The sequence below is a fragment of the Peromyscus leucopus genome, chromosome 18 (genome assembly GCF_004664715.2).
Source record: "Peromyscus leucopus breed LL Stock chromosome 18, UCI_PerLeu_2.1, whole genome shotgun sequence".
NCBI lineage: Eukaryota > Metazoa > Chordata > Mammalia > Rodentia > Cricetidae > Peromyscus > Peromyscus leucopus.
In genome coordinates this window covers 44,072,894-44,083,455 of record NC_051078.1, presented here as the reverse complement: position 1 = coordinate 44,083,455, position 10,562 = coordinate 44,072,894, and the positions used below count along the sequence as shown (strand labels likewise).

At 49.7% G+C, this 10,562-nt stretch overlaps 1 pseudogene; it reads left to right on the top strand.

The window, feature by feature from the left end:
• The first annotated feature begins 5,250 nt into the window (after positions 1 to 5,250).
• On the top strand, positions 5,251 to 5,808 carry LOC114688635 (annotated as a pseudogene).
• The last annotated feature ends 4,754 nt before the right edge of the window (positions 5,809 to 10,562 follow it).

Sequence of the window (10,562 nt, the reverse complement as noted above, 5' to 3'; positions counted from 1 at the left end):
TAACCTGAGCTCAATGGAGAGCTTGGTGAGCTGTCGTTTGATGAGTCCGTTGGCCTTCTCAACCTTTCTTGAGGATCAAGGTGTCAATCATAGGAGGTAACGAATTCCTTAGGTGTGCGCATGTGAGTGAAGTCCACCTGCCAATCCTCGCCTGGTTGGTGTCCGTGAAGCTGGTGCAGAGGCTGACATATATCTGGAGCGACCCATTTATGGACCTGTGAAATACTCAGGAGAGTGTGGGGGCCAAGGTGAGAGTGGCCCCCAAAAAGCGGAGAACATTGCGACCAAGCAGAGGCACAGGGCAAGCAGGTATGACCAGAAAGAGTGAGAGAAGAATCACAGAATGCAGGGAAGTATCAGGGTCTTAAGTGGGAAGGAAGGGATCTGGTCCACTCCCGTGACAGAAATGGGTGAGGGAACTGAGATGTCAAAACAGAATAGGCAGCTCCCATGTCCAAAAGACAGTCATTGGACTTAACTTGCTACCTGCAGTGTTACCCTAGGCTCAGAGAGGGCAATGGGAGTCAGCAGTCTAGGCTGCGTCAGTTCTCTGCCAGGCTTAGGAGTTCTCAGTTGAGTGTTGGTGGGTCTCAACCTCCATGGCATGGCATAGAGGACGAGCCTGCACAAGTGCATTCCAATTTCCAGTGCCCAGTCTGTTGGCAGATTGGGGACGGCCTCCTGGGCAGCTAGGGGTCAGGGCAATACTGTGACCAGTGGCCCTGCTTGCCACATCTGAAGCAATGTCTGGCAGAGTTGACTTGGACTGAGCTCCAGTGGGATGGAGCCTTGTGGCCGACTTCCCTTGTACCCCTTGTGGGGGCTGTGCGGGCCTCAGAGCACCTGCTAAGGCTTGGGCTTAGAGCATATTCTGTTGCAGCCTTGTCTAACAGGTTGACTCAGCTGTCATTCTCGAGCACTAAAAACTTTAAAAGCCATTTTCACCAATTCCTGTAGATGAATTTGGGGATATTCCTCAGCCTTTTTAATTTTTTTTCTAATATCTGGTGCTAAGAAATGAAATGGGTGGGAAGGCAGGAGTCTGGTGAGACCAACTATAAGAAGAAAACAGCGAAGATTTGGGGTGTTAGGCCAGAGTGTGTAGGTTGAGACATTGGGAGATATGGGGAAGCAGTGGGAGGAGGGGAGGACAGGAAGAAGGGTAAGGAGGAGGATTTTGGTCTTAGATTTGTGGCCCCATGAGGGGCACATGGGCCACAAAAAAGGAGCCTAAGTTGTTTACACTGAGATTAGACCGGATACAAAAATCAGACAAAGGAATGACTATGATGTCAGTACATAAACAGCTCATAGAAAAAAGTGAGTATAGGGTGACCTTTAAAACAACTGGTCGGTTCCTTCCACCGCCCCACCCCACCCCAAACGCCGTGTTCTGCAGTTTTCAGCTTTAAAAGATGCTTACTGCCTAATAAACGAGTTCCTGCTTGACATGACTATCCGCTGCAACTGATTGTCTCCAGATAAGAGGAAGGCTGGGAAACAGGAGAGCAGCACACTTATGTTTCCTTGGATCCAGACCACCTCCTCAGAGGCGATCTAAGTTCCTGGTGGGGTGAGACCCCACAGCTGGCGGCCACGTGGGGCTCGAAAAGTATGTCTGGTTCTTTCAGGGAGAATGAAACCCTAAGTATGGGTAATGAACTCTCTCCAAAAATTCCCAAGAGCCAGGGGAGGCCAAAGAAGGCAGAAGACCAGGAGGGTAAAGAGAACAAGTTAAAGTCACCCGCTCCACGACTTGTGAGCCATGCTCCCCGAAGGAGCAGGGTCTGCCACCTTACATCCTAGAAATAGGGGAATGCTTGATATACGCTACCCCTTAGAAGGGACCTACGTGACTGGGGTACCTATGACTGGTCATCAGCCAGGAATCTGAGAGCCAACGAACCAACTTATGCAGAGGCCTATATTACCCAGATAGGGCCCCAAGGGAGGCAAGGCACAGAGCCCCAAGAGCAGTCCCCCAGTCATTTCCCGTTAATCTGGTCCCCAGCCCTAATAGGCCAGAAGAATGGTACCCATGGGAGGCCAAAGACCTTAAGGAACTCCACAAGGCAGTGGCAGAGGATGGTCCAAATGCCCCTTGGTCCCAGACCCTACTACAGGATATTGTATATAATTCCTGTGTCCCCAAGGATTGGCTGGACCTAGCTAACGCTGTCCTTTGAGGCACTCAATACATCAAATGGAGCACCCACTATAAGGAGGAATGTAGAGTCTGAGCAGAAGCCAATAGAACTGCTAATGGGTACCCTACGGGGGTCCAGCAGGCCGCAGTCCCGACACCATACTAAGACCAGGTGCGACAGTTGGGGCTAGCGGCCCTGGGTGAGCTAGATGAGGAACCTACAGAATCCCCCATAGCCAGAGTCAGGCAGAGGCACAATGAGACCCTAGCAGAGTCTATAGACTGGGTTCAACAGAGCATTAATCACCAACTACCGACTGGACCCCTCCGGGACCAATTTACAGAGATTCTGGCTGGGCTGGAATGAATTCAGAACACTGCTTCCTGCACAGGCATGAAAGAGGCCACCCAGGATCTTGGCGACCAACATCGCCAGACCCAAACACTGGCCTTAGCATTGCAATCCAAGACGGCTGCCCTGACTGAGGATTTCTCACAAGTCCTGGCAACCCAGAGTCAGGGAACAGCAAAGCCTGTGACACAGGAGGACTGCTTCAGATGTGGACAGGAGGGGTATTTTAAATGAGTGTGTCCTCTGCAACAGCCTCCTGCCAGCCAACAAAAGGCTTTAGGCTGGCCAGGGTAAATAAAGCCACCTACCACTATCTTTCCTAGGTGCAAAAAGGGTATCATTGGAAATAACACTGCAGGTCAAAATTCAACATAGATGGGAAACCTTTAAACTAAATAAGGGGCAAGCTCCAGCCCCATTAACCAAAGGAGGAATTCCCTCTGGGGAGGCAGGTGTGGCCCCCCAGAATGGCCCATGCCAACTGAACCGTTCCTTTGGTCCCAGTGTGTGGGGCAGACATGGGCTGCAAAGAGGGTGCCCAGAGAAATTCAGATAAATAGAACTTAAGCTTTAAGGTGTTTACGCAGAGAGTAGATACAAATGGTGAGAAAGAAAGTTAGCTCAAGTTATTTATGCTAATATACTAAAAAACGAGAGATAGTGTCAGGACATAAGCAACTTGTAAATAGGGAGCCCTTTAAAATGATTGGTTTGTTCCTTCACCCCCTCCTAGGGTTTGGAGGTTTTCTGGTATAAAAGAAGCTTACTGCCTATCAATAAATGAGTTCTTGCTTGATTTGACTCCCCATTGCATCTGATTGTCTCCGGGTAAGAGGGAGGCTGGGAAACGGGTGAGCGGTGCACACTTGCCTTTCCTCGGTTCCAGGCCACCTCTTCACAGGTGACCTAAGTTCCCGGTGGGGCAGGTCCCCACAGCTGGCGCCCTAAACATGGGGCTTGAAGTACTTTGGCCGAGGCCAAACTGTCTTCCAGGGTAAGTGAAACCCTCAGTATGGTTAATGCTATTTTTCAAAAAAATCCCCAAGAGCCAGGGGAAGCCAGAGAAGGCAAAGAGGACCAGGAGGATGAAGAGACCAAGTTTAAAGTCACCCCGCCCTGCGCCTTATGATCCATATGCCCCGAAGGAGCAGGGCCCCCGCCTTATATCCTTGAAACAGGGGAATGCTCCTTGCCATATACTACCCTCTAGAAGGGACTTATATGACTGGGGTACCCATGACTGACTGGCCATCAGCTAGGGATCGGGGTGCCAGTGGCACAGGGCCCAAAGAACAGACCCTCCAGGCATTTCCCGTTAATCTGGCCCCTGGCCCTAATAGGCCACAAGAATGGTACCCATGGGAGGCTAAAGACCTTAAGGAACTCCACAAGGCAGTGGCAGAGGATGGGCCGAATGCCCCTTGGTCTCAGACCCTACTACAAGGTATTACGTATAATCCTTGTGATCCCAAGGATTGGCTGGACCTGGCTAAGGCTGTCTTCTCACGCGCCCAATATATAAAATGGTGTGGCCACTATAAGGAGGAATGTAGAGTTCGAGCAGAGGCCAATCGAGCTGCTCAGCCCACGATCCTGATTACTTATGGCATGTTGGCAGGAACTGCTGACGGGTACTCTACTGGAGTCCAGCAGGCCACGGTCCCAGCGCCATACCGAGACCAGGTGCGACAGGCAGGACTAGCAGCCTGGGGTAAGTTAGATGAGGGACCTACAGAATTCCCCATAGCTGGAGTGAGTTCCGACCCTGCCAGGGATCAGCACAATATAAAGAAATGTTGGCAGTTATCACTGCCCTTCAAAATGTTCAGGGGCCTTTCAATCTACTCATTTCTCACCTTTTGGCAAACTGTAGTACATTTTTGTATCAACAGACACCTTTTCAGGGGCCTGCTGGGCCACAGTCCACACAGGAGAAAGGACAAAACATGCACATTCACATTTCCTTCAATGTTTTGCTACTCTGGGCCTGCCCTCACAAATTAAAAGAGATAGTGGACCTTGCTTCACCAGCAGGGCCATGACAGAGTTCTTTGAGCAAAGGCATATGAAACACAACTCAGGAATCCCCCACAATCCACAAGGGCAGGCAATCATTGAAAAGAAACCACCAATGCCTTAAAGAACAGCTTTTTAAAACAAAAAGGAATAGTAACCCCCCATATTCAATTACATCAGGCCTTATTCACTACTCATATTTTGAATCTATCCAAAGGAGTGAATGAAACCAGATTTCAAAAACATTGGGTCAATCAAACCCCAACCTTCAGATTCAAGTACAATGGAGGGACCCTCTAACACACACTTCAGTGGGGGGGGGACCAGATCCCTTGCTTACTATGGGGAGGGGGTATGGTTGCATCCTCCCCTTTGGAGAACCAACCACAATCTGGCTCCCACCCACAAATCTAAAACTTCTTCCCACCCCTCCACAACAAAAAGATGCCCAAGGTCAGGTTGACTAACAAGGGAAAAATAACATAGGTTTGTCAACCCTTCCTAAAGGCACCCCCTTCTACAAACACAGGGAGTTAACCCCAGAGCCAAATATCATCTGATCAATAGCAGTTAGCACCCATATTTAGTTATTCTGCACACTGAGGCCATCACACTCTGGCCTCAGGGCTACAAGGACACTCGCATCGGGACCCAATCAGGGCCTTCTGCTCCCCAGCCACTCCTTCGTGCCCCTAGTGGGGCAGGAGCTCTGGAGTGACAGTCCCTACAAAAAATGATGACAGAATACAGACTTGCGGTGGTGGGTGCTGGAGGTGTGGGAAAGAGTGCCCTGACCATCCAGCTGATCCAGAATCATTTTGTGGATGAATGTGACCCCACCATAGAGGATGTCTATCAGGAACAGGTGGTCATTGATGGGGAGGCATGTCTGCTGGACATCCTAGACACAGCAGGTTGGGAGGAATGTGGTGCCACGAGGGACCAATGCATCCACATGGGGGAGGGAGGGTTTCCTCTGTGTGTTTGCCATAAACAGCACCAAGTCCTTTAACAACATCCATCAGTACAGGGAGCAGATAAAATGGATAAAGGACTCGGATGATGTGCCAATGGTGCCGGTGGGGAACAAGTGTGACCCAGCTGCTCGTACTGTTAAGTCTTGGCAGGCCCAGGACCTTGCCTGGAGTTATGGCATCCTCTACATCGAAACATCAGCCAGGACCTGGCAGGCAGGGTGTGAAGGATGCCTTCTACACACTTGTACGTGAGATTCAGCAACACAAACTACAGACTGAGAGCGCTGCTCTCAGTCCCCAGGCTGGAGGCTCGTTGGCCTGGGTCAGTCCATCCCTCAGTGAGAAAAGTCTCTTCTCTAGCCCTTCTTTAGATTCCCTCCCGCATGGTCCCCCTAGACCAACCGCCCAATGCGCGTAGCTTTGCCCGGTGTCCCCCCACACCCGTCTCCAGGGATCCTGAGTGTGCTCCTTCGGCCTACTGTGGCCCGAATTCCGTGACTATTTGGAGGTAAGATTGAGCTCTCTCTTTGTGTGTTATGTCTGTTGTCTGTTCGGGTGATCGGCGCCCATAATTTGTACCTGGGCAGGACCTCAATCTGTGTTTGGATCAGTGGGGAAGGCAGCCACACGGTTTGTGTTGAGTCTTGTTTGTTTTTGTGATCTTGCTGTTCTCCTTGCCCTCTATCTCTACATCTCCCCGACTATGGGACAATCAATTACCACCCCTTTGAGCCTGACTTTAGACCACTGAAGAGACGTCAAGGCCTGAGCTCACGATGCCTGCATGGAAATGAATAATTTTCTGCTCCTCAGAGTGGCCGACTTTTGGTTCTTTTAACATTGATATCATCTTGCAAGTGAAGGCTCAGGTTTATCGGCCCAGGGCCCCAAGGACATGTGGAGGCGTGTGTCCAGCCTTGCCGGCCGTTTCCTGGCGGATCTTTCCTGCTCCCCGTTCCTCCAGGCCCCTCCACCTGTGAGTCATTTCCTCTCCCCATTTTCTGCTGCTCTGGCGGTGTGCCACAACAGGCTCCCCTGCATGTAGGATTCTGGAGAGTGCTCGGAAGCTAGTTCCAGGACCCATCCCACCCCATCCTGCCTTAGGAGCAGCTGCTTTTCCACCCACTCACCCTAACTGGGACTATAACATGGCAGAAGGTCAGGAGAGTCTCCCTGTGTACTGGAGGCTGTGTTGGCAGGTGTCAAGGCTCCTGCGTGCAAGCCTACTAATATGGCAGAAATTCACGACACAAGGCAGGGGAATGGAGAAAGCCCAACAAGCAGTTATTCTAGCCTATGTGAACCAGACAGCACCAGATATTAGAAAAAACCTACAGTCAATAAAAAGACTAGAGGAGAGGGGTTTGAGGGACTTAGTGGCAGTAGCAGAAAAGGTTTATAACAAGAGAGACAGGAACAAAAGGAAGAACTAGAAAAGAGAAAAAGGAAAAAAAACAAGAGCTTGGGTGGTTTTAGAATTGGTTTTCTGCCTCCCCTTGGCTAACAACCCTTCTTCCCTCCCTCCTAGGACCTGTTGTAAGCCTGCTCCTGGTCCTTACCTTTTAGCCATGGACACTTTCCCGGCTCACTCAATTCATCCAAACCTAAATAACAGACCTGCGGGCCAGGCAGAACCAGGTTCACTACCACTGCCTTGACATACAGGACTCCAGGGTTGAATTTTCCCGACAAGAGATGCCCCACACAGACCCCTTCACTTGGGGGAGGCTGCACCTGTGTGAGGGAAAAAGTCTCACTCAAGGCATAACTGGAGTGCAGCTGGGACTACACAGGCTAGGGACCATGGTACCCCAAAATCCCAAGAGCCTGGATTGTATGCCCTGTTGCATAGCGGTTGTGCAGTAGCAGCCTTGCGCTTACCCATTTCAGGTCCCTCAAAAAACTGCATGGTCCATTGATTCCCGAACTATGGGGATGCCTGTGGTACTTGAGTCTGGACAAACATTCCCACTCGGACCTCTTTTCCTAACCTTTAGAGGAACAAGGCCTCTGAAATCCTCCATGCAAAGCCTATGTCAGAGCCCTCCTTTTAGACCATTCGAACCTGGTTTATGTTGGCCCTTAGATTATTACTAAGAAAGGGGAGATGTCAGGGACAAGAACAGAGCCTCTAGTTAATTGAAAAATACAGACCCCCGATAAGACAGGGAAATAGAACATCTTGCGGTCAGGTTGCCTAGTGACAGGGCATTGAGTAAACATCCTGCCGCTGCGGCTTTCTCCACCCCCACCCCCACTCTGCCTGCCAGGAAGCCCTCTGCCCTCATAAAAATGGCAGACCTGTCTGAATATGTCAGACTCTGCTCGGGTGTTGGCACTTTAGAAATCAAACCTAGTTTTTGTTCCAAACGTACAGAAACAAACACCCAGAGGATGTTTTTGGCCTTCTCAATGTTGTGGGCAATGACCAAAGCTTTCTGAATGTCCTGGAAGGAGCAGCCCTTACTCATGAGGCGCTCAATCTCACTGTAGAGCTGTGGTGAGGGGACGATGGCAGTGGGGTTAGCGGGGGCCCCTCCACCTTGCCATAGCTACTTGCTTTGCATTGAGAGTTGTTTCTCTGAGGGATTGGTTTAAGGGGCAGTTTGTCTCTAGATGGGCAATCGCCTGGTGTACAAGGCAGGGCCATCTCTGAGATGGTGTTTCTGCTCCAACAGTGTAAGGCCAGTCTTAGAGGGGTTGGTTGTAGAAGATCTCAAAATGTAGGAGGTATTGGCAATGGTTAGTCTTTATGAAGGGAGCCATAACCAGCCTTGGAAGTGGTTCCCAGGACTTAAGTGCTGACAGGACCAGATGCTTCCTGTTGTAGAATGTCAAGTCTTGGTGGCACTGGAGGGAGGGAAGCTTGTGGGGCCATGGAGAATGGAGAGGAAGGCATTTCCACCTTGGCACCTGCCAACTCTTTCATCATGAAGAGAGAGTCAGAAAGGCCAACAGAAAGAAGGAAAGTCTGAGAAGGCCAGCAGCCTTCTGATTCTCATGATGTGAGGTAGGAGAACATTGAGCATTAACACCATTGCTGATCGTCACAGAAAGACTAAGTCCTGTTAATGGTGCCATAAAAGAGATACACTCTGCTCCACCCTTTTATGAATGGAGTGGCTGTTGATTTAACTTAGGCAGTATGTTGTGCCTTGACCCGCGCAGCTAGAGCACAAAATCTGGCGAGGGACGCCGAGGTTGAAGAGCACTCAAGACACCCAGTCTCCGTTCATCAGGGAAGCTCTCTTTATTCACACAACCATGGGCTTATATATCCCTCTAACTGCAGGGGTCAAGGAACGGTTACTCTGTATCTGGTGGGGACACTGTTCACCAGACAGTAAAACCACAGGGGAACTGATCCACAACAGTGCACAGCACTTTCCACAACCCAACTGCACATTTTCATACCAACAACTTAACTGGGACAGGACAAAAAAGGGCATTTAAGATTAAGGCAGCAAACTTATTGTTGCCGACACGTCCTCTCTTTTTATTTTTAAAAGGAACACATCGGCTTGAACAGCCTGTGGAAGATCGGCCTTGTTCCAACTTACCAAGCCCAGAACCTGGTTTCCAGCCCAGCCCATATCCAGCATCATTTGATTCACTGGAGAATTTGGGTGTTTCAAAGTTTGTGTAGTAAGCACAGCACCCATTATTTGTAGCACATCCCTACCCCACAGATGAGTTGGCAATCCTCTCAGTATGTATGGTTGAAAATGTCCACTATGACCCTCCTGATCTGTCCATTTTAGGATGAAAGCACTTCTTTCTGAAATAGCATGTCCAATTCCTTGTAAGGTCGATCAGGATGGTTCAAGAGACCACCCTTTTGGCCAAAATTCTATAGCTAGCATGGACACATCAGCACCCATATCCAGAATCCCTGTAAATGCTTTTCCTTCTATCCTTAATGATAATTGAGGAAGTGAAGTAACTCAGCTACCCAGAATGCCTGAGGACAGCCAGTTGACCCGAAACCTCCTGAGCCTCGGTTAGTCTTGAGAACTGAATGTCCAGTTTCTACTAAAGGTAAAAGAATAAGCTGAGCAATACGTTCTCCTTGTGGAATAACTAGTATCCCTTCAGTGGCTTCCACCATGATTTTTAACTCTCCCGTATGGTCTGCATCAATGACTCCCCGGGGAGACTCTAATTCCTTTAAACAAATGTAGAGAGCTGTGTGCTGCACCAAGATGGTGCTGGCTTCCACCCTCCACCCTCCCGACGGTGAGTGCTCTCTGTTGTAAACAACTCCATATTTGGCTTGTCTCTTGGATCTGGCTTGCTTCCACATACCTGGACCTATCCGTGATGCCCACGTGGTGAGCTAGGGTTGGCTACCCAAAGGCTATTTAGGCTGAGGGAGGGTTCTCCCCGGGGTCAGATTGTTCAAGGTTCCTGAATAAACTGCTGAAAGAAGAGCTCGGTGTTGCGTCTTCCTTGCCGGACGAGGTGGTCGCGACAAGTGGTGGCCTATATGGGGGAACCTCCTTCTCTGAACCAATGAGCCCAGAACTTTCTGCAGTCAGGGTGGTGCACTGGTAAGTTCCCAGGTAAGGTGGGAATCCACGACAAAAGCGGGAGAAAATATATTTGCTCTACTCTGTAGACAAAGAGAGAGCACAGAAGCACGTGGACAGGCGAGCAAAAACGAAAGTAAGATTAATTTTCTCTTTGAGGCTGATGACAGTCAACCATGGGCGCTTCTTCATTGCACCCAATTTTCCTGGCTCTTAATAAGCTGTTACTTTCCAAGAAATTGGAGGTAGAGAAAAGTACTTTAGAGAGATTTTTGCAGGAGTGTGATATCGTTGTTCCCTGGTTTGCAGTGTCTGGGAGTCTTACAGTGTCCTCTTGGGAGAAATTAGGTAGAGATTAGACTTTGCCGTTGAGCAGGGTACATTGAAAAGTGGAGTCAGACCGGTATGGAAGCTAGTGAGAGGTTGCCTTGAGGACCAGAGATGTAGTGAAGCGGTGGAGAATGGCCAAGCAGCCTTGGAAATGCTACAGGAAGAGAGATCTGAAAAGGCCAATAGTGATAAACGAGTGAAGAAAAAGGGAG